At 39.3% G+C, this 24957-nt stretch overlaps 1 protein-coding gene across 1 annotated transcript in view; it reads left to right on the top strand.

Annotated features, from left to right (window-relative positions):
• Window positions 1-503: 503 nt before the first annotated feature.
• CLNK (cytokine dependent hematopoietic cell linker) overlaps window positions 504-24957 on the top strand; it is a 59305-nt gene continuing 34851 nt past the window's right edge. Inside the window, exon 1 of the mRNA XM_065060547.1 lies at window positions 504-1292. The gene's annotated coding sequence lies outside the window, so the exon portion shown is untranslated. The remainder of the gene's footprint in view (window positions 1293-24957) is intronic.

The raw sequence follows: 24957 nt of genomic DNA, 5'->3' as shown, positions 1-24957 counted from the left end.
ATTCTGTATTTTTGCAGTGTATAATTATAATTTTGTCCATCTGCCATAATGATGGCTCCATGCAACATTTTAATTATAATATTTTATTTATACAAACAGTACTGTAAATGCTGTGGCTTCAAATGTTTGCATTAAAAATCTCAAATAAAAACATAACATGCTTTCCAAAAACAGTCAAAATATCTACAGGTTTGTGGGCCATATGCTGAACTAATGGAGAACTGAAATTACTTATTCCATTTTTAAATGATTTCTTGCATGTAGAGCAGATTTTTCAGACAAAATACCCTTTTTTCCTGAGAAATACAAGCCTGAACAAAGCTGCTGTTGGGAGAGTCAGCTTATAACAGAGGTATGAAAATGAAAATATGGAAATTCCATTACAAGGATTTATTGGGGCTGCACTGTGAGTGCCCCATGCATGCTAATTTCTGGGCTTCAAGTGCTGCCATGCTCTTATGCTGGACACCATTCCTCATTTTGTACCGTGGACAGATGTTTTCAGGCTGTACAGCTTGCCCCCACAACAACATCTTTTTTACAAAATGTTATTTTTAATAGAAAATATATATTTACTAAAGTATATATTTTTAGAAATCACATGCATCTTCTCTATTTACACATGGATTTTATGTTTCAAAATACAAGGAAAAAATTCTTCGTGTTCTACATAGTAGTCCCATACACAGGTACAAAATTCTACTGAAATCCCTTGAAACCATAGTGTAAGAAAAAGCACATTGTTCCTGAAATATTAATTTCTTTTCAGAAGTAGATAATTAAAATACTTAAACATATCTTAAAATAATTTATAAGCCCTTGGAAAAGCCTGATAAGATGAGAAAATTTAAAATCAGGAGGAATAATTTTCCCCCATTAAAATTAAGCAGGAGCCTACTGAAATTAATTTATTTTGCCCATGCTAAGATTTTAAATGGTGATTGCCACAGAGACAGAGTTGTTGGATATGGGTTACAGCAGACAGGAGCATGAGAGAATGTTCTGTGTCTTATTTCGCTTTGAGGCAGATTCAGAGAGAGGAAACAACAGGCACCCACCGGTCAGGTCTCGTAGTGCTGATTGGTGCCTGGACATGTGGTAGCCGTCCACAGGAAGCCCATCAAAAACCTGCAGAATACTTTACCACTTACACTATTTCAACTTATCAGTATCACTGACCTTCAGATAGCTTCACGAAGCTTTTAAAAAAGCTGAACAAAAGTTGCTTTACAGGGGAAACCACCTTGGCGTTGTGCTAGCTTCAAACCCACGCGCCCTGAAGGAAAGCATCTGTGAGTTGCCCTTGTTTTTTTCCTATGCTCTTCTGCTTTTAAAAGGCTTCTGCTGAAGAAAATAGTTTTAACCAAGGGATTATCTTGTGTTTTGGAGTCTTCTTTGCTCTAACAGATTCATACTATGAGTTGAAATGTGTGGATTGCATGGGACGCAGGTCCTAGATACAAGCTGCCACCTTGGGCAGCCTTAGGGCACACAGCAAAAGCTCCTTCCTCCCATTTTAAACTGTTTCCTTTACTTCTTCCTTCAGCAAACCAACAGACCCTCTACCAAAAAACTTGGCCTCTTTTGCCTAATTCCAGTGTACAGGATTTCTGTGTTGCTGATTTATGTTTCTGGCTAGATGTAACGTATTAGGACTGCATTATAAAGTTACACTTAATAAACCAGCACAAATACTTTCCTAAATAACTGTCTTTACAGAGAAATTTGGCAGCTCCTATTAGAGATGTATTTTGTTACTTTGAAGCTTCTGGTTGCCTTTCTGGCAAGAGAAGGAATCAAATTAATGTGCTATTAAAATAAATTGAGCAACATGCTAATTATTGCCAGAAACAAATTAGTGAAACCAGATTGTATTATTTCGATCAGATAAATAAGTACTTCCTCCTCCATGTGACTGTCTTCTGTTGTTGTGAAGACAGGCTTTGAAAATAATTTTGACAATGCCGTTTGACAACTGCTTCATGCTTGCTGGTAAAATGAGTGCTTCTGTTTCTGCCACTGTTCCCTCTTGCACTAAATACAATTGGCCTGGTACTACAAAGCACTTCAAAAGGAAATAGAGCAGGATACAGGCAGCATAAAAACTAAGCTTCCCAAAATTGCCTGCACCTTAACTATAATCTCACAACTGATTTTCTGAACCAAACATCCAGTAGTGTCTACAGCGACTTTCGTCTATTTCCACTAAATTTTATTGTGAGAATACAGACAGCTGAATGAGCGTGGATAACTGGCGTGAAGTTACATGATGTCTCTGCAGTGCCGTAGTCTCTGCACAAACATCTGGCTCCTGGTAGACATTTTTATCTATGTATAGGAATTGACATAAAAGGCAGGTTGAGTTAATTATTTACAGAACTGAAACCAAATTCTTCAGTTCTTCCAGTGGTGCTTGGCTAGGAATCTGGCTGTGCTGTGAGCTGGATTTTCAAATCTGGTTTCCAGAAGTGTCTAAATGATTTAGAAGCTTATGTCCTATTTCCAGTGGCAAATTATGTGCTTGCTAACTCACCTTTGATTGGGGAATAAAGTAATATTTTTTCTGCAACAATGCCATGTAGGTTTTGTTTTGGTTATTTTCTGTTGGGTTTAGGGTTGTTTGTTAAGAAAACTTCAGATGTCCTGCAAAAGCTGTAGATTTTCTTCTAATTCAAATAATAGTGGTGTAAAACCTTAAAGCCCAAACTAGCATGTACTGTCTAGGAAGCTGTTCAAAGAAAAAACTGGCACTAACTGTCCATGTGATCAGACAGTGATCTTACTCAGGGCCAAACCAGAACATCTCTGCCCAGTGTTTTTTTAGGAATTGGGTCACCCCACGGATGTCGTAGGTTCCCATGACTTGCTCCATTCTGTTATTTGGACAAAAAACTCACAAAACTTCCAGCAGAGGCCTGAAATCTGTTTGGGTTATATATCCTTTGTCTGAAAGTAAAAGCCTCAGGAAATCTGCTCCATTTCCAGGAAATCTGCTGTTTTTTTCAGGAAATCTGTTGCATTTTGTGCTACAGAGCTACAACAAAACAATGCTATATGTTTTCACATTTTTTAATTCTGACTTTCATTCTGAAATTTCATTCAAGTAGCAATATTTGAAAGTTTTTGATCAGTTTTCAATGTTCACGACAAATAATACTTGTCTGGGTTTTTAACCATGCTTCTATGTTGACTGTAGTTATTTTTTCAGACAGCACATAAAAGCTAATTCTCATTTTCTTGTTACACTTAGTTATGCTTTTTACAAACTGTTAGTGGCTTAGGGTCTTTGATTTTCCTTCCTTCTTTTTAAGTTGAATGGGAGGACCCCATCCAAGCCTGGTTTAGAGGAGAGTTGATTTTGTTGGTTATTTTGACTAAGATGGTGCTCTTAGGACAGGGAGTTTTCTGGCATATGCCCCTGCATCAGTTTGCTTGGCAAGAGTCATCTGCACTGCAGGGTTTTAGCCAAGAGAAACAAACATTCTCCTTGATGCCTGCACAATGTGCTGGAGAAAGGCAGTGGAAAGCCCATCATGAGTTCCCAGCATTTCAGTCGCCTGCAAAAGATTTTTGTGGTCCTGCTGAAAAGCAGACAGGGAGCTACAGTTTGTTGATTGTCACTCGTTCCCCTTTTAATCCGTGGAACATCAACATTTACAATCTGGGCCAAGTTTACTGCTCTAAATGTTTGCAAAAGCTTTTCTTAATCAATGACAGACATGTCTGGTAATTTGACTAACTGTATTTATTCCAAGAATTTTATTTCCAAAGGCCCCCAAGCCCACAATAAAGGCAGCCACCCAAATTCAGTAGGTGTAGACTGCCAAAAAAGTGTCTTATCACGAGAGTTGCACAGGGCAAACTTTGTATAGTGTTACTACTCTGCTGTTACTTCTGTGCTCCAGCTAGATTTAGTTACAAGAAATGAGGTATTTCTGTGAACTAGCTGAATAGGATTCAGGTGACCTGTTAGCTAAGTTCTCCCTGGCATCTTTCTCAGTTGAATCTGCTAATGTTTTTGAAACCTTCTCCCTACTTCATCTTACATCCCCTCTACTGACAACCTCAGTGTTTCAATACTATCAAAGCTAGCCTTGGAAAAGTTGTAAGGTTTTCATGTGAGCTTTCTCTTTTTGTCCTCTTTCTAATTTAGAAGTCGTACTTCTAAGCTCCATTCTACACCAGAATGCCTAGAAATATTTCAAAAAACAGATTATTACAGGCCTCCATGTAATTATGAAATTCCTAGTAAACACACAATTTACAGTATTGTGAGCTACTGGTAATTTTTGGAATTACTGTAAATTTATAATTTTGCTCATGCTACCCTTTTTTTAATATTTTGAAGACAAGTTTAAGAAGTTCAAAGACCCTAACACAGAAAATGTGGGCCAAAATTTTCATAAATTATTCTTTTGATCCTATATCTCACATTCAAGACACAATTTTCAGGTAGCTTTCTTCAGAATATTAAGCTCTTTCCAGATATCTGAAACATAATGTCCAGTATTTAAGGCAGGAAAAATAAGTTTTCTTATTATGAGGTAAGAGAAATCAACGCTCTCTGGTGAATTTTTTAAAAGGCAGCCATTTAGACAAAAGCACTGTTTCTTGCACATCTTCCAGAATATTTGTTCTGTCTTAATTTTTAAAAGTATTTAAGGAATCATTTTTCCAGTCAGATGTCTGTCTGCTTCTACCATTACTGTTTACTGTAAATCGCAAGCCACCATGGGCTATTTCTGCTATCACAAACACGTTATTGTGATTTCAGATGAAGAGGGACCTGCCATAGAAATTTACCAGGAATTTCACAAACACTGAATAAAAATAATCAGTACAGAAAAACAGCAGGAGAAAATTAACTCCAGAAGAATAAAACATTTTGGTTCACTACAGATATCATTCAGCAATAGCTAAAATTGGGTTAAGGCATTTTGAACTAAACTGAATCTGCACACACCCCAGTAAATAGAAAGCTTAAGAAATTGTGTGTGAATTTAAGGCCAATTTTAAATGAAAATGTAAAACAGGGTGAGAATAGCAGAAAGCACAGAAATATTGGTATATGTAAAGCTGCAAGGTCCTGCCATTTGGCAAGTAGCTGCACATTAGGAGAGAAGACAATAAGACTATTTTTTGCTCTCACTATATTTATTAAGCTGAAAGAAAGTAATGGCACTGGACTGTAATAGAGATAAAGAAAATGGAAAAGTTATAAATTCCATTTTTTGTTCAAATTATGGGACTACTAAGGCTTCTATTAGGAAATATCAGGCAGAGACAAGCAGACAATTGGAAACTTGATTGAGCCATCTACATAAAAGACCTGGCAATACAATAGCTGACAAGTCTGAAATGGCCTTTAAAATTTTAGACATTTTAGAATTTAGAATTTTAGACTGCAAAACCAAGCTTTTAAAAAGTGTGTGTTTGTGTATGTACATATATATTTTAATTCTCTCATTTGTGACCAAGGCATTTCACAGACCCCTAATGTTTAGATTTGGGTTTCAGAGATTCTTCTCAAAATTTATGCTTGGTTTGTAAAACCTAAATCTCACTTCACAAATTCTCACAAACACAGATCTATGTGTACAAATTCCATTACTGACCGCACAGATGGTAGTGGTAGAACAATGTATGCATAAATGAAAACTTGTTCACATACAAACGGAGATTTCATTAAGGACACCTTTAAAAATATGACTATGCTATACACTTTGTGATGCTAGTCACAGTCATCATCACATCTTCAAACAGACTAACTCCTGTCAAAACTGCAAAACTGAAACATTTTCACTGGAAAATAGATGATACCTCAAATTAAGTTATTTTCTAGTTTAGCAAAAAGTATACAGAAGAAAAAAGAAGGAAAAAAATGCATGCATCTAGATTTTTAAGACTCTAAATAAACACTACATTTACTTTTTTGATCACAGACTCTTCTGAAAATTTGCATTTCCATGAACAAGGAATAAGTACTGTACCTGAATGTTTGCCAGCCTCTCTTTGGCATTCTATACTTGGCTGTTACTGCATTTGATTATTGATGTTAATGTTATGCTTCACTCACTGTGAAGGTTACATGGCAGTCTCAGAGTCTTTGCTCATCTATCTGTTAGTACCTTCTTTTGTCTTTTCTGAAGCTGCCCTCTCCTGTTCTATCTCCTAGTTCTCAAATCACCACTCTGGGATGATTGTTGAAGAATGTCCTTAACTTCACTACACTTACCTCTAGTATTCAGAGATAAACCTCATCTGTCTTTGTAGTAGAATAGTTCAGGGATTTCAAAGAAGGCAGAAGTGCCACCAGCCTGATGCTAGTTATACAATGCCAGTGCTGGTGCTGATGGGATGTAGGGAGGCAGTGAAGCCAGGAACAAACTTTTAATACACATATGCAATCTCGAGCAGACCTCGAGAGAAGGGAAACCTATGAATCTTCCAGTATCTGGGAAAAATAGCTGCAGCACTCTAGAGTTAGCTTGTAGGAACCTCTAATATTAACAGTCTAGATGGACAACAAAGTCTAGTCTTCATTTTGAAGCCAGCTAAAATACAATGAATGTAAGTCCAGTCATTTATCCAGGGTCATATAGGGATTGAGCAGCATATCCCAGCAAGAAATGCAAGCTTTCCAAATTCCACTCTGATGTCTTTCACTGAGAAATACTGCCTCCTGTGTTTTTTTCCAATAAGGACATTTGCAGATAAGGTTTTTCAAAGCAGTTCCAGAGCCATATATTAGTTCTAAGAATATGTTTTAAACAACCTGGGGGCAACGGATGTTTCCATTGGTAATAAATGGACTTTAAAATAATTATTGTGTCACAAATCATCACTGAAAATATTTCTCATGTATAAGCATCCAAACTGAACAACTCATCTAGGAGATGAGGTCAATGACTTTTCATTTACTTTATGTGTGCATTTTCCTTGCATACTTTTCCAAATTTATATCTGCCTCTTGCAAAAAAAAAAAAAAAAATATTAAGACAGAACTGAGAGGCAATGACTGAAAAGGAGTTCTGTGTTTGCTGTTCAGATGCTTTTCCCGAAGGAAATCTAATTCTCTAATAAGGTGGCCCATCTTTCTTCTACTGTGAGACATCTTTCCTCTTACCCATAGTGAGTATCTGAACTTCCACTACCTCACACTGGTTATATTGGTGTTGCATAGTTGTACCACTGCAGTCTCTCTGTTTTCATTTTATGGGGGCTTTGCTTCTGGGTAGCATCAGAAAATCACTGTCCATTTGCTGCTCTTAGCAATCCCCACCCTCTTCTGTAGTCAACATCTAACAGCATATTGACTGCCTGGAAGTGCTGTGTGCTACATCATGATTCAACAGCACATACAGAAAGGAAATATTCAGCACTGAAATTCATTCCCTTTGTTGTAGACCAAGTCAGTAATAAGGAACAGAGCAACTCAAATGCTGCCAGGAATGTATTTTTTGTTTCAAAACATGCCTTAGGTAATGGAGAGGAATTACTAAAATTGGCAATGGAAAACAACTCCCTAAATTAGTCTTTGGTTTTAGAACTTTGTCTCAGACTTTCCATAGCTTTACTTTCTTCCTCCTTTATATTTCTCCTGCCCTACCTTTCACCTCTCTTCCCACATTGCCTCTTCTCCATGCATTTTTCTGTTTCTTCCAGTGCTACCAAATGATAGGGGCCACCATGTAGAGCCTGCCTTTAAAGACACTTTATGGCTTTAACAGCTCCTCTGACTACTAACATGAAAATGTATTTTTAAAAGTTGGAAAGCTTGCATTTGCTATCAGTGGACAAACCACTGAATGGCTGAGGTTGAAAGAGACCTCTGGACATCAGCTAGTCCAGCCTCCCTGCTCAAGCAGGATCAGCTAGAACAGGTTGATCAGGGTTTTGTCCAGTGGAGTTCTGAATATCTCCGAGGATGGAGAATCCACGTTTCTGGACAAACTGTGCCAGGACTTGACCATTCTCAGGGTAAGGAAGTTTTTTCTTATGTTTAAATGGAATTTTCTGCATTTTGGTGTGTGCCCTGTGCCTCTTGCCCTGTCACTGCACACCACTGAGAAGAGCCTGGCTTCCTCTTTACTCTCTTCCATCAGGTAGTTGTAACATTGATTAAGATCCCCCCAAGCCTTCTTTTCTCCAGACTGAACAGTCCCAGTTCTCTCAGGCTTTCGTAGTAGGAAAGATGCTCTCATCCCTTACTCACCTTTGTCACTGATCACAACTCTCTAGGCCTGGCCATTCAGTAAGTTTTCAATCCTCATTGCCCATTGCTCTAACTCACAGTCAGCTTGTCTATGAGAATGAGTCATAAACATATATTCAAACCCTCTTATGCTGCAGCTCTTTCTTCCTGTTCTTTTTACATTCTTCTAATAGCATGTTAGAAGGGATGTTATCACATTCCCATACATACTTTAGTGCCCATGACGTTCCCAGAGTCGAGGAAGGTTTGTTTGTTTGGATGGAGGAATCCACACTGTGACTGGTGCAGGAGCTCTGCGGTTCAGAAGGCAGTAATAGTTGAGCCTCTAACTTTGCTTCATTTATTGAAATTTGCTAATGAGTAATTTCCTCCCAGGGACACACCTACATTTCACTTTTTTCATGTGTTGGCTCCATGGTAGAACTGAAATTCACAGGGAATGTAAGGGAGGTGATGTAATTTCTTAGTTACAGGCTTATAAACCCCCGAGGTTTTGCATGTCACAGAGGCTACAACTGAAGCTGTATTTCAGAAGACAATATTTTCAGCAGCAGCAGCAGCAGCAAGGGGTTGTGGCCTGGGAATGGGGGGATTGTCGGTGTTCTTTTTCAGCTATGGTACTCCTTTGTTCAGCCTCAGGTCCATCAGTCAGTCTCACCTCATGAGATTTCCACAAAGACCAGGGGACCTGCAGCTTCTGCTTACCACCCCAGCAGAAATGATAGACTTCTGTGAAAAATATTTTTTCTGTGGAAAAACTCTTTCTGTACTTCTTTTGCTGTTGTTGTTATTTTAGGCATTCCAGACACCAAAAAAATGTTACTACAGAAACACCCTGTAGCTACCAGATCTTTTAAAGAAATAGCTAACTTAGCATAAACTAGTTAACTCACTTCTGATAGTAACTCACCCACAGCAGCTCACTGCTCAGTAAAACCATGCACTGGAATATTTACTCCCATGAGCAGGCAAGGCTTGTAGCTCTCAATTTAAAACTAGCTTGGGGGGGATTCACCTGGGCTTAAGTCCCTCTACAAACTCGAGTAAAAATATGCAGTTAGGTTTTATACACAGAGTGGAGGGTTGAATTTGTAGGTGTGTAGGAGCACTAGCGTAATGGCTTAGCACAAAGTCATGTTCGGGCAGGTAACTCTGGTCAACTCTTTACAGTGAAATAAGAGTTGCTTATATGATAACCAAAATCAGGTCACTCTGTCTGAAAAATTATGCCTATGGTATACTTGCAGATTTGTTTCTTGTTCAGCTGGAGAAAGGGAGGCTTTTTCAATTCTCAGAGCTCAGACCTAGTTATATGAGAAAACCCCATAAATACCCATTTTCTGGGGTACCACAGAAAATACGATGCATGTTTTAGGAAGTCAGACTTTCACAGGGCACTGAACAAGAAGGAAATTTAGAAAATTAAGAACCATTCTTGACCTCATGCCAGTTTTTTCAGATATATACTTTGTTGTAGCTTTTATAGATATCAAATATGTAGCTAGTCAGCTCTCCATCCTAGCTTACCTACCTTTTTGAGACTTACTTATCAATGGCAGGACTCACCCAATGTGAGTCTATAATTTTGAAGGTTTTTAAAAAAAAATCCAAAATTATAATTATGCATTAATTTAGACCACGACACACAACTTTCTATAAATACAGAAAATCAGTAAACACTGAATGAACTACTGTAGTCCCTAGATCTGCTGGCAATAAAACACATGCCTGTGAGCCTGACCAGTATCATTCTTGTGAAAAAAATACCCATGTGGAAAAAAACCTGTGTGTATAAAGTCATTTTGCATTTGTATAATATTATCAGTTATACTTCGTAAAATAATACAAAAGCACATAAGATGTACATATGCCTTTCTCTCCTGCCATAAGAAAAACAAAGCCATTTATTCCTTCTAACTTGGAAATAATTTGGAAATAAATACCTAAACACCTTTAAATTCATGAGCTTAAACTATGCTAAAGTCAACATTCACTTTCATTCTAAAGCAAAGTCGTTTCCAAAATCTCTCAAAACCTTGCCCCAGTCAGTACTCTAGCACAAAAAGTAAAGGCATAACCCGGTATTCCTGACATTTTTAACTAAGACCATGAAGGAAAAGAATGTCTAAAATGGTACTGTCTTTGTACATCATAAAATATCATCAAAGAGAACAAACAACCCTTGTGGTTCACCCTTCCAAATACCGTCACTCTGTGGGTGCAGTATGGAAATGGGGTTAACACCGAGTTTCTGGAACAGTGCACTCGTCCTCTTTTCTGTTTTTTCATTTCATTTTCTCACAAAGCTAGCCAGAGGGAAAGAGCGTGTGGCTACTATTATCTTCTTCAAGGTCTTATAACAGCCATGCAATGTATCACTTTAAAAATATGTTTTTTAAATGAACAAGTTGCCCCCGAGCCTGAAGACTTATGAAACCTCCCATGTTAGATAAAGCCACCACTTTCGGTTTCGGCTACAGCCCCTGCTGTGACTGCTCTTTTGAAGTGTTCACAGGTAGGGGCAGCTCAGCAGAGAAAGCCCTGCTGTTTTAAACCAAGGAGCCTGAACCCAGAGAGATTACTTTCCCCTTGTTCTGGAAAAACTCCTGCTGATCTGCAGGCAGAGGTATTCATATAAGAGAGTGAGAGGTACACAAGAAATATTGCAATTGATTAAATGGCATTTTGCATGGAGAAGAGGCTCAAATTTAATCTAAGGTCTTTGCACCTAATTGTAACATAGCTATAAACTGAATTTTAACCTGTGTTTTAAGGCTGTTGCCTTACCTTTGCTATGGGAGTGAATTTTTAACTACACCTGAGACTGAAGATGTTTTGGTATCACTTGCTTTTGAAGTAGATACAGAGGTGTCTCCTAGCAATGAGAAACAAGTCTTTAAGTCAAGTTCCAACTAAGCTACAGCAAATTTAAAGCCAATGTTTTGAGACAGCAGGCTTCTTTGTCTGCAGGGAGGAGTGTCAAACCCAGCTGTGAGTATTTCAAAGGCATAGATGCCACAGCTGGAACTAGAGCTAGAATTAAGATGCCAGCTTCAACATACACAAGGTTTTGTGATCCAAAAGCTTCCAGCATCAGTTTTATGGATGTACACATTTTAATAAATTAGATGCCATCTATAATACTAATTTGCAATTTTAAATACAGCTACACTCTAAAAAATTATTTAGATAAAGTAGACATTTTAGCATTTGTGAATTATTTACATTTGTCAGAGGCCTTCCTTTCCAAAGGATCACGAATATACCTATTCTAGTTTTGTAAGGTGCTGAAAATAAGATTTGCCTTTATTACTGTGTCAGGTAGAACTGTTAAAAATACTGAGGAATGACTTCACAACCCAGGCAAGTAGAGTGTTCACTGCAAAAAGGCCAGTGCTAGATAGAGAAATAGCATCATTCCCCAGACTTTGTTCAGAAACAACCCAAACACTTCAAGCACACAGCTTGGCACCTGGAGAGCTAAGAGCAAGACTGCAGCTTTTACCACCCTGTAACTGTGGGAAGGCAGGTGAGAACGAGCTGCTCACCACAGAGACACTGCATTCGGGGAAAGCTCAGTTCACACTGGGGAAAAGCACAGATATAATTAATAGTGCCAAAAAAACAATGTCCCTGTGATACAGTTTTTAAACAGTGTTTTCTAGATTAATTCACAGATCCTCTGTCTTATCCCTGATGCACAGGTACACAGTTCTGTCATTCTCCTTTCCTTCTGAGTCTGGAGTATAAAGAGAGGAACTAGGCACGGGCAAGGGACACAAAAGGAAACTCCCTGCTAGTCCATTTTCTACAGGAGGTGTTAAGCCAACAGAAGGAGTGGAAAAGTATCTTAAGAACAGGGGTTTTGGGGGCTGTCAATTCAATTTTTTGGTCATGGGTCTTATTGCCTCTGAAATGAAGCTCTACTTTTAAGAGTTTGCCTATGTATTTTTAATGAAAAATCTAAGTCAATAATTTACAGCCCTGCTGATGAAAAGGTCTCTTAAAAATACTCCTTAAAATTTCCTTGATGAAATAGCTTTATTTTACTTTGTCTTAAGTATTTGGTGAAAAAGCATTCCGGTTTATTTGGCTTTATTTATATGTTTCCTTTCCTTCAGAAATCAAATGAAAAGAAGACAAAAAAAGTAGAGAATGGGGTGAAATCAGGAAGAAAAACTAAATTAAACTGGAGGGAGCTTGATGCTTCCTGAGGCTCTTTCTCCATTGTCATTACATCTCCCAATTCCTCCCTTCCTCCTGTGGCCAAGAGACAATACTTCATTTACTAGCCTGCAATAAGGAGCAATACAGTGTCTGCTATCTGGCCAGCCTGGAATTACTGTCAATTAAGCTGCACTGTGCAAGAGACATACTGGGGTTTGCATTCTGTCTACAGCTATGAAGCTTTTTCAGTCTTTTTAACAAGGACAGTACAATGTCTTTGGAGGGATTATATGCTTGCCCTTTTTTTACTGTGACTTAAAGTATAATAGAAAGCTATGGACTAAATATAATGCTGTAATTAACTGCAGTGGCTCAGCTGATGTTATTAACCATGAGTGTGTAACTCAAGTGGCTTCTGAATAGCCGCAAAGGCCCACGAGTGAAATACAGCTCTGCATTCACTTCATAGCCATCTGTTATTATTAAAGTAGGTTGGATTTTCCAGTTAATACTGAAAGTTTTAATGTAAAGCATCACTATGAGACATTGGGAAATGCTTTTTTAGATGGTCCATGATTGGGAGAGTGGGCAAAAATTCTAATACTTTGGTACTAAACATTAACGTTATTTTACTATGTCAAAGCAAAGGCATGTTTGTAATGCTGATTACCCATTTTTTTCCCAATGTAATATTATCTTTCATTTTAATTCTTCATTCTGAGCAGTTTATATACATCCAACATAACTACAGCCTGCATTAGGGAGGAGTGGAAAACCTGCAGCTCAAAGCCATTATGGCTCTCCCTGCTCTGTGGTACAGCACCTGGCTTGTGTGTGTTGCTGTAGCTTTATTGAGGCCAGCATTCCAGCAACTGGTAGAGCATCCGATGCTCCTGTGGTTTTGATCTGAACACATTCATGATTTCCTTTTCATTTGCTTTCTCTCACATACTAAACCTTTATATTTCAAAAACTGTACGCTTAAAATTTCACAGTTTCACCTTTCAATTCACATGCAAGCATTTAAAAGTATTTATTTTTAAAGTGTTGATGCTATCTCTGAAAAGCAAGACAGGAACCCTAGCTGGGAGACCAAAGCTTTAGCAGGCATCAGTCCTTAAGCTTTTAGGACAGAATTGGAATTTCCAGATTTTTTTCTACTTCCCTTATTACATGCAACATCGATCTAATTCTATTTTTAGAAACTGAAGATTTTTCACTGCAAATTATTAAAAACATGAAATTGGTCACAATAGGGAGCTAATCACTCGAAGGAATCCAGAGCAGAGGGGGATGATAGGACCACTGGGGCAGGGGCCTTGCCAGCCTGGGCCCATCATACCACCCCAGTGGGACAAGCAGGGCACAGCTGGGGATGGCAGCCAGGTCCAGCCAGTGGTCCAGAGCAGACAAGGTCATGGCAATGAGACAGGGCCTAGACCAAGCTGGGAAGTCAGTTTGCTGGTCGGGGTTATAATCGTGTCTGACTGAGGTAATCAGGGTGAGACACAGTCCAGTGGTTGTCGGGCACATTCAAGGTGAGGCTGGAAGGTCCTTTTGTGAGTTGGGGACTGAATGAACAGGGTCCATGGCCAGACATAGGCATGGCTGAGCTGGTGACTGAAACTTTTATGTCATCATTCATTGGGTAGGGTCTGATGGCCCCCAGGTGAGTTGAAATGGGCTCTTGGGCCATGAGCCAGGGTGGGGGAGAGGCCCCAGGTGAGACTGGTCAGAGCCATTAAAGCCTATTAGTGTCTTCAGGACCCTCACTGTAGATGATGATGAGTAGTTTACAAGAGTCCCTGAGCTACCTTTAAGGTTCAGAATTGGGACTGAGGCTCAAGACCTAGATTGAGGAGATAGCTTTAAACTGTGTCAGACAAACCCCACAGAATCAGGATGTGGGATGACAGAAGCAGTGTGGTTAGGTCTACAGGTTTCATTCGAGTATAGTTAAGGCTGAGTCCCTTTCAGGGCATAAGTGATATAGTAACAGGTAGAGTTTATTGCTGTGTCAGTCAAGGCCAGCATAAAAGCTGTAGCTGGCCGAGAGAATAAGTTGTGTTTAGTTTGACTATGGGAATAGACTGTCTTGCAGTGTCTATAGGGTAAAGATGCATTTTTTTTCCATCTCAGAATGAAAATCCAGGTATCTGTTTACCTTACTAAGAAGGCAAAATATGAAAATGTTTTTTTCGTAATTTTCTTCTGGGTGCGAACAGGAATAAGTTGCATATCAGCTGAAAGAGAAGATGGGGGAATGGCTAAAGTTATTCCTTCAGATAAATGTATGGTGTGTGTGTCAGTGGTCAATTTAGCAGGGACCAATACTGAATGTGGACCCCCCCTTCTGAGGAGGTTTTAGTTGTAACTGAGGTTATTGAGTGTTAGATCTTACTAATATTATGTTTGAAGCTGAAACCAAAACACCTGGGCCTTAGCGATCCCAATGATCTGTTGACCTAGACCAAAAATTGGCCGGTCTTTCACAGGATTTTGCTTAGGTGACCACTTTGGATGCACCATCATAGCACTGCTGCTGGAGGCAGCACTGCTGACTTTGTCCCTGGAACTAATTCTGCTGGTAGCATTTTGAACATCAGCAGGGGCAAGCGGCAAAGCCTGCACTAATGCTGTCATAGTGGGTTAGTTGGAAATATGAGGGCACTGTGTAGCCAGTGCAGAACCTTTGAGTCTGCTGTCACAAAAAGAAAAACTGACCAAATTATGCAAAGCCTTCTATTTAAAAAAGCACATCTTTAAAGAAATTATGTTCTCTCCAGCAAGGAAGGAAGGAGTAGCTCCTCACAGTAACCTAGCATCATGAAAATTCAGTTTGTTCATTTTTTCCTGTAATATATAATATAGAAACATTAAAGACAACTGTATTACAGGATTATGTTGCAGGATTAATAACACAAAAATACATTACTATAAACCAATATTTAGTAAGTTAATTCATGTTAGTAAAATAATGCCCCCTTCTTGCAGCACATACTTACATTTGGCAGCCTTTAAGCTGCCAAAGTGTTCTTTCTCCTTTCGGTAGCATCCTTATGATGCTACTAGTGACATCCTCAGAGAAAAATACAAGACTTTTGCAGCTCTCTGTCTCCAACAAGAAATATCTATTGCTGTCAAAAGATAATATTTCTGTGGTTATTGTTGACATCTTGACAGAAAGAATGAAAAAAAAAATGTATGCACATGAATGCAAATGCAAAATCAACCTGTGAATAGATGCTTTTATTAACAGAAAGCAGCTAATTTGAAAAAGTGTATACGCATACTGACCACGGTATGGAGTTTGTGGAATAATTTTGTAGTGATTAGTTGAGATAGATGAAGAAAAACATCACTTTCTTTTTGATTCTCCTAGACCTCTTTCTCTACATTCTATTCCATATTCTAATGGGGAAAAATACCAAAAATGGTCATTTTGGATGTATGGATATTATTGAATGAAACTTTCATTGGTTGTAAAAGGATTAACCATTACTTTAAAACCTAGCATAATGCTTTTCAGCTTTCACCAAAGATATTGTTGAAGTATTCTTTTCCTTGCAGTGGAGCCTGTCAGTTTTCATTTGTCTGCCTTTCCCAGCATAAGTTTTTCTTTGCAGATATTTTGCACATGCTTCCTTGACATCTAACCTTGCATTGTTTAATTTGAGTAAGGAGGTCAGCATTTGGTTTCACTAGGTACAGCATCTCAACACTAGACATTTGGGATAGTTCAGTTATTGACAGAATTGTTTGTTTGTTTGTGGTTCCTGGATGTTTCTGCTTCTGTTGAATGGCCTTCAAGGAGAGAAGAACTGGCATAAGGATTAAATATTAGGCTGTAGTTTAAAGTGATGATTTAAGAAATCTTTTCTGAAAGGAACATTGTGCTGCTTGTGAAGTGTGTCTTGCTACCAGAATCAGGCACTTATTCACAAAGGCTTCAGAAACAGCATGGTCCGTTCCACTCCAGTCCCTCTCCTTCAGTAAGCTTTTCATGTAGACATCCAACATTTCACCTGCGTACGTGTCTGTAGCTGTTGGGCAGCATGAATGGAAATCCCAGGAGCCACAAGAGTGGGCAGCCGGCAGCGCTGAGCAGATATCCAGCCGTGACTTCTGTGTAGAGTTTATACCCTCCAGAGAGGGGTAAAACTGCACAACGGTGGTCAAAAGCAAGAAGAGGGTTAATCTGGGATTAGTCAGGAAAAGACACAAATGGCGATCTAGGACTGGTCAAGTACATGGGTTTTTACATAAAATTGGATTATTGACAGAGACAGAGAAAGAGGGGGAAAAAAGTGCAGGAGGGTTGGTTTTTTTTAATTTTCAGGGGCACTTAGCTAGACCTAGAGAAAAGCCAGTCTTTTCAAACATGAATGACTGCATTGAGTCAAGAGCAGGTTAATTCAAACACATAATTTATATTTCAGGATCCCAATCTAAGTGATATGAATGTTTAAATAAGCAAATATAACCTATTCAGCAAAGCCCCTTCTCCTTCACCCAAATTGTAGCATTTCTTATATTTGGTTTTTCAGCATGAGTTCTACAGATTGCTAAAGCAAGATATCAGAATATTCTGTGAAATGTACAGGTAATTAATAGAAACTGTTTTCCGGTCAGACCCGTACAGAAACCATTGGTTTAATATTTGCTGTCCTCCATTAAGAACTGAGTGTTAAAGAAATGCTGATGGTTGTTTTTCTAAAAAAACACAAAGAGTTGATTTAAAAAAAAAATCATCAGATTAATTATTTTTGCTTGTTATCTCTGATGATTCAAAAACTCCATATAAATGAAAGAGACAGCTATAAAGCTACTTGCTTGCTTTCATTTTTACTTGGAAGAATGACTGCTATACTTAACTCTAATCCAGCATGGAAACCACTCCTGTGAGCATACTTGCAAAAATTATTTTAATCCACCTATAAAGTGGATTTCATTGGCAACCTGTAACTACAGTGTAACGATGTTGGGTTCACAGGTACTAAGGATATAAGTTTACAGTGCAGTAGCTGTAAACTGGAGAGCTTCACTATAGGATGTCCTTTTCTCTAGATATGTATTTCTCTCCTACCTTAGAAAGGTAATTTTATTCTCCCTGGATACTAAGAGTCATATTTTAGGTTAGACACTATGTATGTGAGGGAGGGATCAAGCACTTGCGTTATATTCATACACAGATTACTCCACCTTGACTCAAAGTGAGATTAAATTAAAAGCTGCTTACCTACTAGCTCCTTCCTGACAGCATATACCAAGGAAGGATGGAAATGGCATTTTCTTTGAGTTCTTGTTACTTGCCTGTCATGTGCAATAGGTCTGCTCAGGTTGTTTTATGATTTGCTGTTGTACAGAAGCAGCAAACCATCAGCATTACAGGAATAAGAGGGAATTTTGATCCAGGCACTTAACCCCCAGTCAAATGTCTGCTGAAGCAGCAGGTTTGCCTTGGGCTACAGGGAAGATTGCCAGACTCTGGTATAAGCTAAAAAGGGCTACACACGTAATGACAACACCCTGGGCAGTGCTGGGTCGCACAGCACCTCCCCAGATTCTCTGGCAAGTAGCTGCAGCCAGCACCGCATCCCCTGAGATAAGATATCACCTGCTTGTTTGCTCCCAGAATGTTGCTCATCTGTGGAGGAGGGAGATAACAAACCTCCGGCTCCTCTGACCACTGAGGCTGGGATACCTGGGTATTCTCTAGGCAAATGGAAAGCCAGAAGGGTTTGGCTTCCTTTTTCACACCCAGCGGTCCCTAAAAGGTCTGGCAGATGGTAACCCCAAGATTTCAAGCACTAGTGAGAGAATTAAGAAGTTAAATATTTTCCCTCTGACTTTCCTGAGGTAATAGGGATTTGCATTCTTTATTACAAGATGCAAGGGCAGAGATAAGCAATGTATCCTGATGTATGGACTTAAAAGGCCAGGAAAAATAACTTGGTAAGTAACAACACAGAACAAGTCAGAAAACTATACTGATTATAAGAGAGAGGCAAAAGAGAAAATAATTTAAAATGTATATATATGAACATTATGAAAGACACATATTGCAGGCAGAATTATCTTTAGATGGAATGTTTTCAAATTTTGCCTGTCCTCTGAGACTGCCTGTGTCACCAGGATCTTCATGAACAAGTAAAACACATTCATTTCTCATTCACATCTTTGCTCTTTATTCCAGAAGAAACTCTATCATTTAGATGTGAAAAATCCCAAGCGGTTGCATAGAAGCTAAGAAATGTGAAAATGAAAATAGCCGCAGTGATGCAACCCTAGACCTCTCCAAAGTGTTAATATAATCTCAGGACCAAATTCAGATGAGGCATTGTAATTGAATGACTCCCATTTCTACGGTCACAAACTACAGTATTTCAAGAGCATCTTTTTATTATTATGTTACTATAAACCATTTTATATGCATTAAGGACTTCCCTCAGTCATGCCCACTCACTCTAGTATTTAGCTGCTTGGACTGAAAAATGTGAAAACCCTATCCACAATACGGATTTGGTTCCTTTATGCATTTCCTCGTCTTCTCATAGAATACATATTTCAGGTGAGTTTAGCAGAAGTCACTGAGTGACTATTTTTATTTGCACTTTTTAAGCATTTCTATTTCAATCCATTGTTTGCCTGATCTCCCCGCTCTATACTGTACCGTGGCAGAGATGCTATTGTAGATAAGAAAGTGCTTGGCATAAACATGCACAGTAATATGAACAGTAACCACAGGCACCAAAGCCTCCCACTAGCATCCTTCCAAGTGTCAAATGTCCATGGTTACCCTTCAGGTACCCACAGCCCCTGTCTTTCCTGACAGCATCTCTTCAGCCAGCAAGTCACTGCCTGACAATTTATTAGCAGTTCAAACTACATAAACCTGACTAAATGCATGCTGGTCTCAACTGGGTGGGCTGAGATGGCAGATGCTATGCTTAAACAAGCATATATTCAAATTTAATGAAGCTGTGTGGTACTGCCTTGTGCACTGTATACCATTAACGAGACGTACGGGAAGGGTAAGGCAAGGAGGAGGCAAGCTCATGGTTCATATTGTTTTATTCATGCCACACCTCTCCAAGGAAACTTTGCAATGTGGTTCAGATTATATTGCAGCATTTGGCTTGAAGTGTCCCAGAACACTCTGTTGCTGCGTGAATACGTTTTCTCTGATTCAATAGAAGAGTTGTGGGAAGGAAACCATGCCAAACACCAAATCTTTTCCAGGCATTTCTCTGCACAGCATGGTGTCACGCACAACAACAAAAAACTAATCTGAGTTTTGCAACAGTAATAGCTGTGAGTATTTGTAATTAAGGTTGACTAAAGTATTTACTTCTCTTGATTAAAGTACTTTCTTCTCTTTTCTTTCTTTTGGCTTGAGACATGGCCTAGTGTAGTGCCATCCTTTTCTTCAGCCACAATGGGTTATCATTTTTTTCTCATTTTAATCCTCCATTCAGTGTAAAGTGACCTGTCTAGGATCCATTACAGCCATTCCAAACCAGAAGAGGCTGCAATACAAATAAAAGTGTGTTCTGTGTATCCTACTTGTCAGCCTGAATACCTGTATTAACCAGTGCTAGAGAAGTACGATTCATAACACATTTGCCATGGGGCCTCTTTCCCTGATAGAACTAGTTTTAAAATCTTTTAATATTTTGTAGGTGGACTTGCAAAGAGCTGGCATTTTGCAGCTTGTTAATGCAGTTTGGCACTAAGGAAATGTTTCTATTTGACATTTCTGAAATCTGCATTTAACCAGTACAATAGCTAATTAATGTTCATTGTATTTGTGTTTCTGTTGAACTGCAATTATGCTGATTGGTTGGTGTGTTTATACATATCATTTAAAGGTTGCTACAGAAACCTAGAGCACTCTTTTCTAAAATAAAATAATTCAAATGAATTTTGGCACTCATAATTTTTAAATAGTTTTGCAAGAGATCAGTTACATAAATGTGCTAAGATAACATAGCCTTTAATATTTATTATATGTTCCTAAGATTTACTTTTGGTAAAAAACCCAGAACTAGTCTCCCCCTACATGACGTACTTGGAAGGCCCACAGCTGTAGTAGTTTAAATATGTTTATCGTATAAGCATCTGTTTTACGGAGTTTTTTTCTAAGATCACAACACTGAGTACAATGCTTCCACGGATGATCATATCACTGATTCATAAAACTGACCTTTCTAAATTAAAAGCAACAAAAGAGTGCTCCATTTTAGGGCAGTATCTGGGACATATTTCAGAAAAGTGGTCAGGCCTTTGCCTCAGACCTAGACGATGCTTTCATGCCTGCGTCAACACCGTGATCCTGAAACCCCTGTGACAGCTGGAAGGTCAAGTGTCCCTTCCCTCCCTCCCCTGGGCCCTGCCTGCCTGTGCACACGTGGGGCTGACCCGGGCGGCAGTGAGACCTGCAGAGCCCCTCGCTCCCTCCCCACCGTGGGACAGGGAGAGATGGAAGAGCAAAAGTGAGAAAACTTTTGGGTTGAGATGAAGAGTTAAGTAAACAAATTAAAAAAATATACCACATACTAAACAAGTGGTATGAAGGCAATCTCTGAGTTGTGGCTACCTCCAAAACACTCCTTCCCTTGCTGTTTATTGCTGAGCATGACATCATATGGTATGGAATATCCCTTTGGTCAGTTGGGTTCTGCTGTCCCAGATGTGTTGCCTCCCAACCGCCTACCCACCCCCAGCCTGCCCAGTGGGAGAGCAGAATGGGAAAACGACAAAGCCTTGGTGCTACGCAAGAACTGCTCAGCAGCAGCCAAAGCATGGTCAAAAATCCAAAGCACAGCACCATACGAGCTACCTTGAAGAAAATTAAATCCATCCCAGACAGAGACAATACAGTGTCCTGCAAATTATCTCACATACTTAGAAAGGCAACTCTGTGCCTGTCCAAAGCTGCTGCAAAGAACTTAAAAGCTCAGCTTGTACCACAGGTAATTCAGAGTACATAGGGTTCATCTCAGCCTGTTAAAGGCCCTGGACAGCCTTGCTTGGAAATGTACTTCTCATTGCACCTCCCAAAGTCACCTCTGGTTGCTGCCCCCTTGGAGGGATGGTGAGAGTAGTGAAACTCTCCCACTGCCCTTCTGCATGCAGGTACCGCGTCCGAGAAAAGGAAGATTTGGGCTCACAACCTTGTGGGATCCAAGCCTCTGTTCCAGAAAGTACCTACAGAATCACAGAATCACAGAATGTTATGGATTGGAAGGGACCTCGAAAGATCATCTAGTCCAATCCCTGCCGGAGCAGGAACACCCAGATGAGGTTACACAGGAATGTGTCCAGGTGGGTTTTGAATTTCTCCAGAGTAGGAGACTCCACAACCTCCCTGGGCAGCCTGTTCCAGTGCTCTGTCACCCACACTGAGAAGAAGTTCCTTCTCAAATTTAAGGGGAACCTCTTGTGTTCCAGTTTGAACCCATTACCCCTTGTCCTACCACTGGTCGTCACTGAGAAGAGCCTGGCTCCATCCTCATGACACTCATCCTTTATATATTTGTAAACATTAATGAGGTCACCCCTCAGTCTTCTTTTCTCCAAGCTAAAGAGCCCCAGATCCCTCAGCCTTTCAAATGGGGACTGCAGGGTATTTTGATGAGATGCACTCATCGCCTGCCCAACCACCATGCGGAAAATCCACCTCTCCTTCATCATACACAGCAGAGCAAGCTGTGAGTGAAGAGCCAAGAGGTGCATCTGCTCAGCTGGGCCATGGGAGTCCATCCCAGGTTCCTGTACCTGTGTTTTCAGTGGAGAGCAAATGTTAGCAGAAGCAGTAATAACTGAGGTATTGAACAACAAACATCCTCTAATCGCAAGATGATTTCATACAAAACATGGTGCACAGCTATCCTTCACTTTTCCTTGGAAGAAAGTGTCCACCTCATGCTTCTAGCTGCATACTGCAAGTACAGGGATGCTTCCAAATCCGAGCTTATCTTCAATAGTGAGATAGACGAATCAAGCCAGGTTAACTATCTCTCTTACTTCTGAAAGTGAACTCTCTGCCATGTACTCCCTTAGGGTTTTTGACAATGTTATCTCTTGTTAGATTTAAACATTACTTCTACCCTACTGACTTCAGTTTTGCTTAATCAGGGCAACGGCAGAGGTGGCTAAGCCTCCTCCCAACCCAAACCCTACTATTAAGTAGCAGCATCTATAGAGACATACGTTATCAGGAAACAAAATGAACAGTACAATGCACTTTCAAACCACTGTGTAACCTGGTGATTGCAAAGTCCCCGAAATCCAACCACACTGCCATGTGCAGTGCATACACCACCTTCAGCCACCACTTCAAGAAACAAGCTGGTTTCTGAATGGTAGTGCCCCTTAATCACCCTGGTAAACATTTATTCAGAAAATAAACCATGGATTGCAACAATCAGAATGATAAATAGTAGGATCCTTCTGTTGTATTAAGTAGCCCATAAAATATAATACTGACCTTTTTCAACCGTAGTACTGATATAAAGGTGGTTTTCTCTCTCCATGGGCATGACAGGTGCCTGGATTTTCAAACTACAGACTGACCCTCTTCAGATGTCTACAGTCAGCACAAAGTTGCATACTCCATGTTTTACTCCTTTCCTTCTAGCAAAACTTCTTTTCTCTTTAGCTGGTTGTTTTAACCACCACTTGTTAGTTGCATGCACTTTTTTCTCTTGGTTTATGCATCTTTTTGACCGGGACTGGCTTTGTGATTGTGAATCACCTGGCACAGTGAGGATCTCTTCTATGACAGGAGCTCTCAAACATTACCACAAAACCAAATAAATATGCAAATAACTGCAAAAATAAGTAACTACAAAAAACAGATAACTGCAATAATGTTTTACCAGTGGGGATTTGCTTCTGAATATTTTGGGCCGAATTATAGCATTTACTGTCTCTCATGAAGAAGGATTTGACGTGAGTATGGCAGGGCCTTTGAAATCTAGTAATTGATTAAACAAAGCATCTGGCAATATTGAACAGTTTCATGTAAAGTATTGCAGTCAGAGGAGAGCTATTTAATATGGTAGCTACTTTTATTGTTGTTGTTTCACTGTTGAAACAGAATAAAAGAGAAGAACAAAGATAAGATGAAATGGGCTTGTCTGTGTTTTAACCATCTGTACTTCAGCTATTGGCTTAATCACCTTTTATCCCTGGCAGGTAAAATTTACCCTACTAATTGTTCCCTTAAATGCTGTGAATTACATAAACTTTCAAATGGAGTATCTTACAACTTACCTGATCATTTCAGGAATCCTGGAGATTTTTGAAACAAATTTATACATCCAAATCACCATAAATTTATCATAATTTATTGCAACATAACCCACCAAGATTAATTCAGTTGACATTAATGTAAATGTCATGTCTATTTCTGTAGGTGTTCCATTACAATTTGTCTGCAGTTAAATATTAGTCAATCATCGTTTAAAATTAAGCCTACCTTTGATTTTTCTCCCCAGTATATCTCCTGGCCATATATCATGTAACTTGAATCTTGAGCTAAGTGGATATTGCTGCTCTGTCTGTGCCGCTAAACTGCACTATCAGAGACACACCATTTAGGGGTTTTCACCTGGTCACTCTGGAATGAGTATCATAAATGGGAAAAGTTACAGAACATAGACAGTTAAATGAAATTACACATTCCCCTTAAGTTAAAAGAGGTTAAAGTGTCTTAAATTGCACAGCTAAAATCCCACCTTTTTACAGAAGGAGGGAGCAATGTTGTTGTAGCACTGACCAGAGAATGAAGAAAATCCTGGGAAGGAAAAATGCTTGGGCCCTAGAACTAGACATGGGGATTTTTAAAATGGAATAGCTGTATTTTAAAGCAAAAATGGTGGAAAATACTTTTGGTAGTCTTTTCAGGAAAGGTGAGGATTTTGTTAACATAAATCACCCAAAAGGTGCCAAATGTCCTCATAGTCTGAACCTATGATAAGTTTCTGACAAATCCTGTACTTCTGAGCTGTTTATGCTTCTAGTTAGAGGAACACGTATGTAGTTCTGAAGGATTCATGGAGGTAGCCAGCAAAAGAGGATTTCAGCCCCAGTGCTGCATCTCATACGCAGACAAAAAACAGACTAAACAGACTAAAATAGTTCCCTGCTGCAGGCAAGGGAGAACTTGCAGAAGGTCACACTGCGCGTGCATGTTGGGAAATTCACCACCAGGCGGGTCAGGGAGGAATGCAGTAAATTCAAACACATAAAAAAGTATGTTAACTGTATGTATAATATTCATACACAATAGACTTTTGCATTTCTAATACACATTCCCTTAGGGGGAGTTGGGGAAAGAGTTTTGCAAAGAATGAAATTGTTCTTTTAAAGGACAAAAAAATTATACATGAGTGATAAAGAGCATAGAGATTACAGAAATCAGTTACCTGTTTGTATTCCTGATGTTCCACAGAGATAGATCAGCAGTATAGATTTTAACCACTTGACAAAAATCCTCCATAATTACAGCGACTGTTCAACCATACCTCCTGCTCTAACTCCACAGCAGAAAATATGTTCTCATTCTT

The sequence above is a fragment of the Columba livia genome, chromosome 4 (genome assembly GCF_036013475.1).
Source record: "Columba livia isolate bColLiv1 breed racing homer chromosome 4, bColLiv1.pat.W.v2, whole genome shotgun sequence".
Taxonomy (NCBI): Eukaryota; Metazoa; Chordata; class Aves; order Columbiformes; family Columbidae; genus Columba; species Columba livia.
The sequence above is the reverse complement of the archived record's forward strand: the minus strand, read 5'-3'. Positions and strand labels throughout refer to the sequence as shown.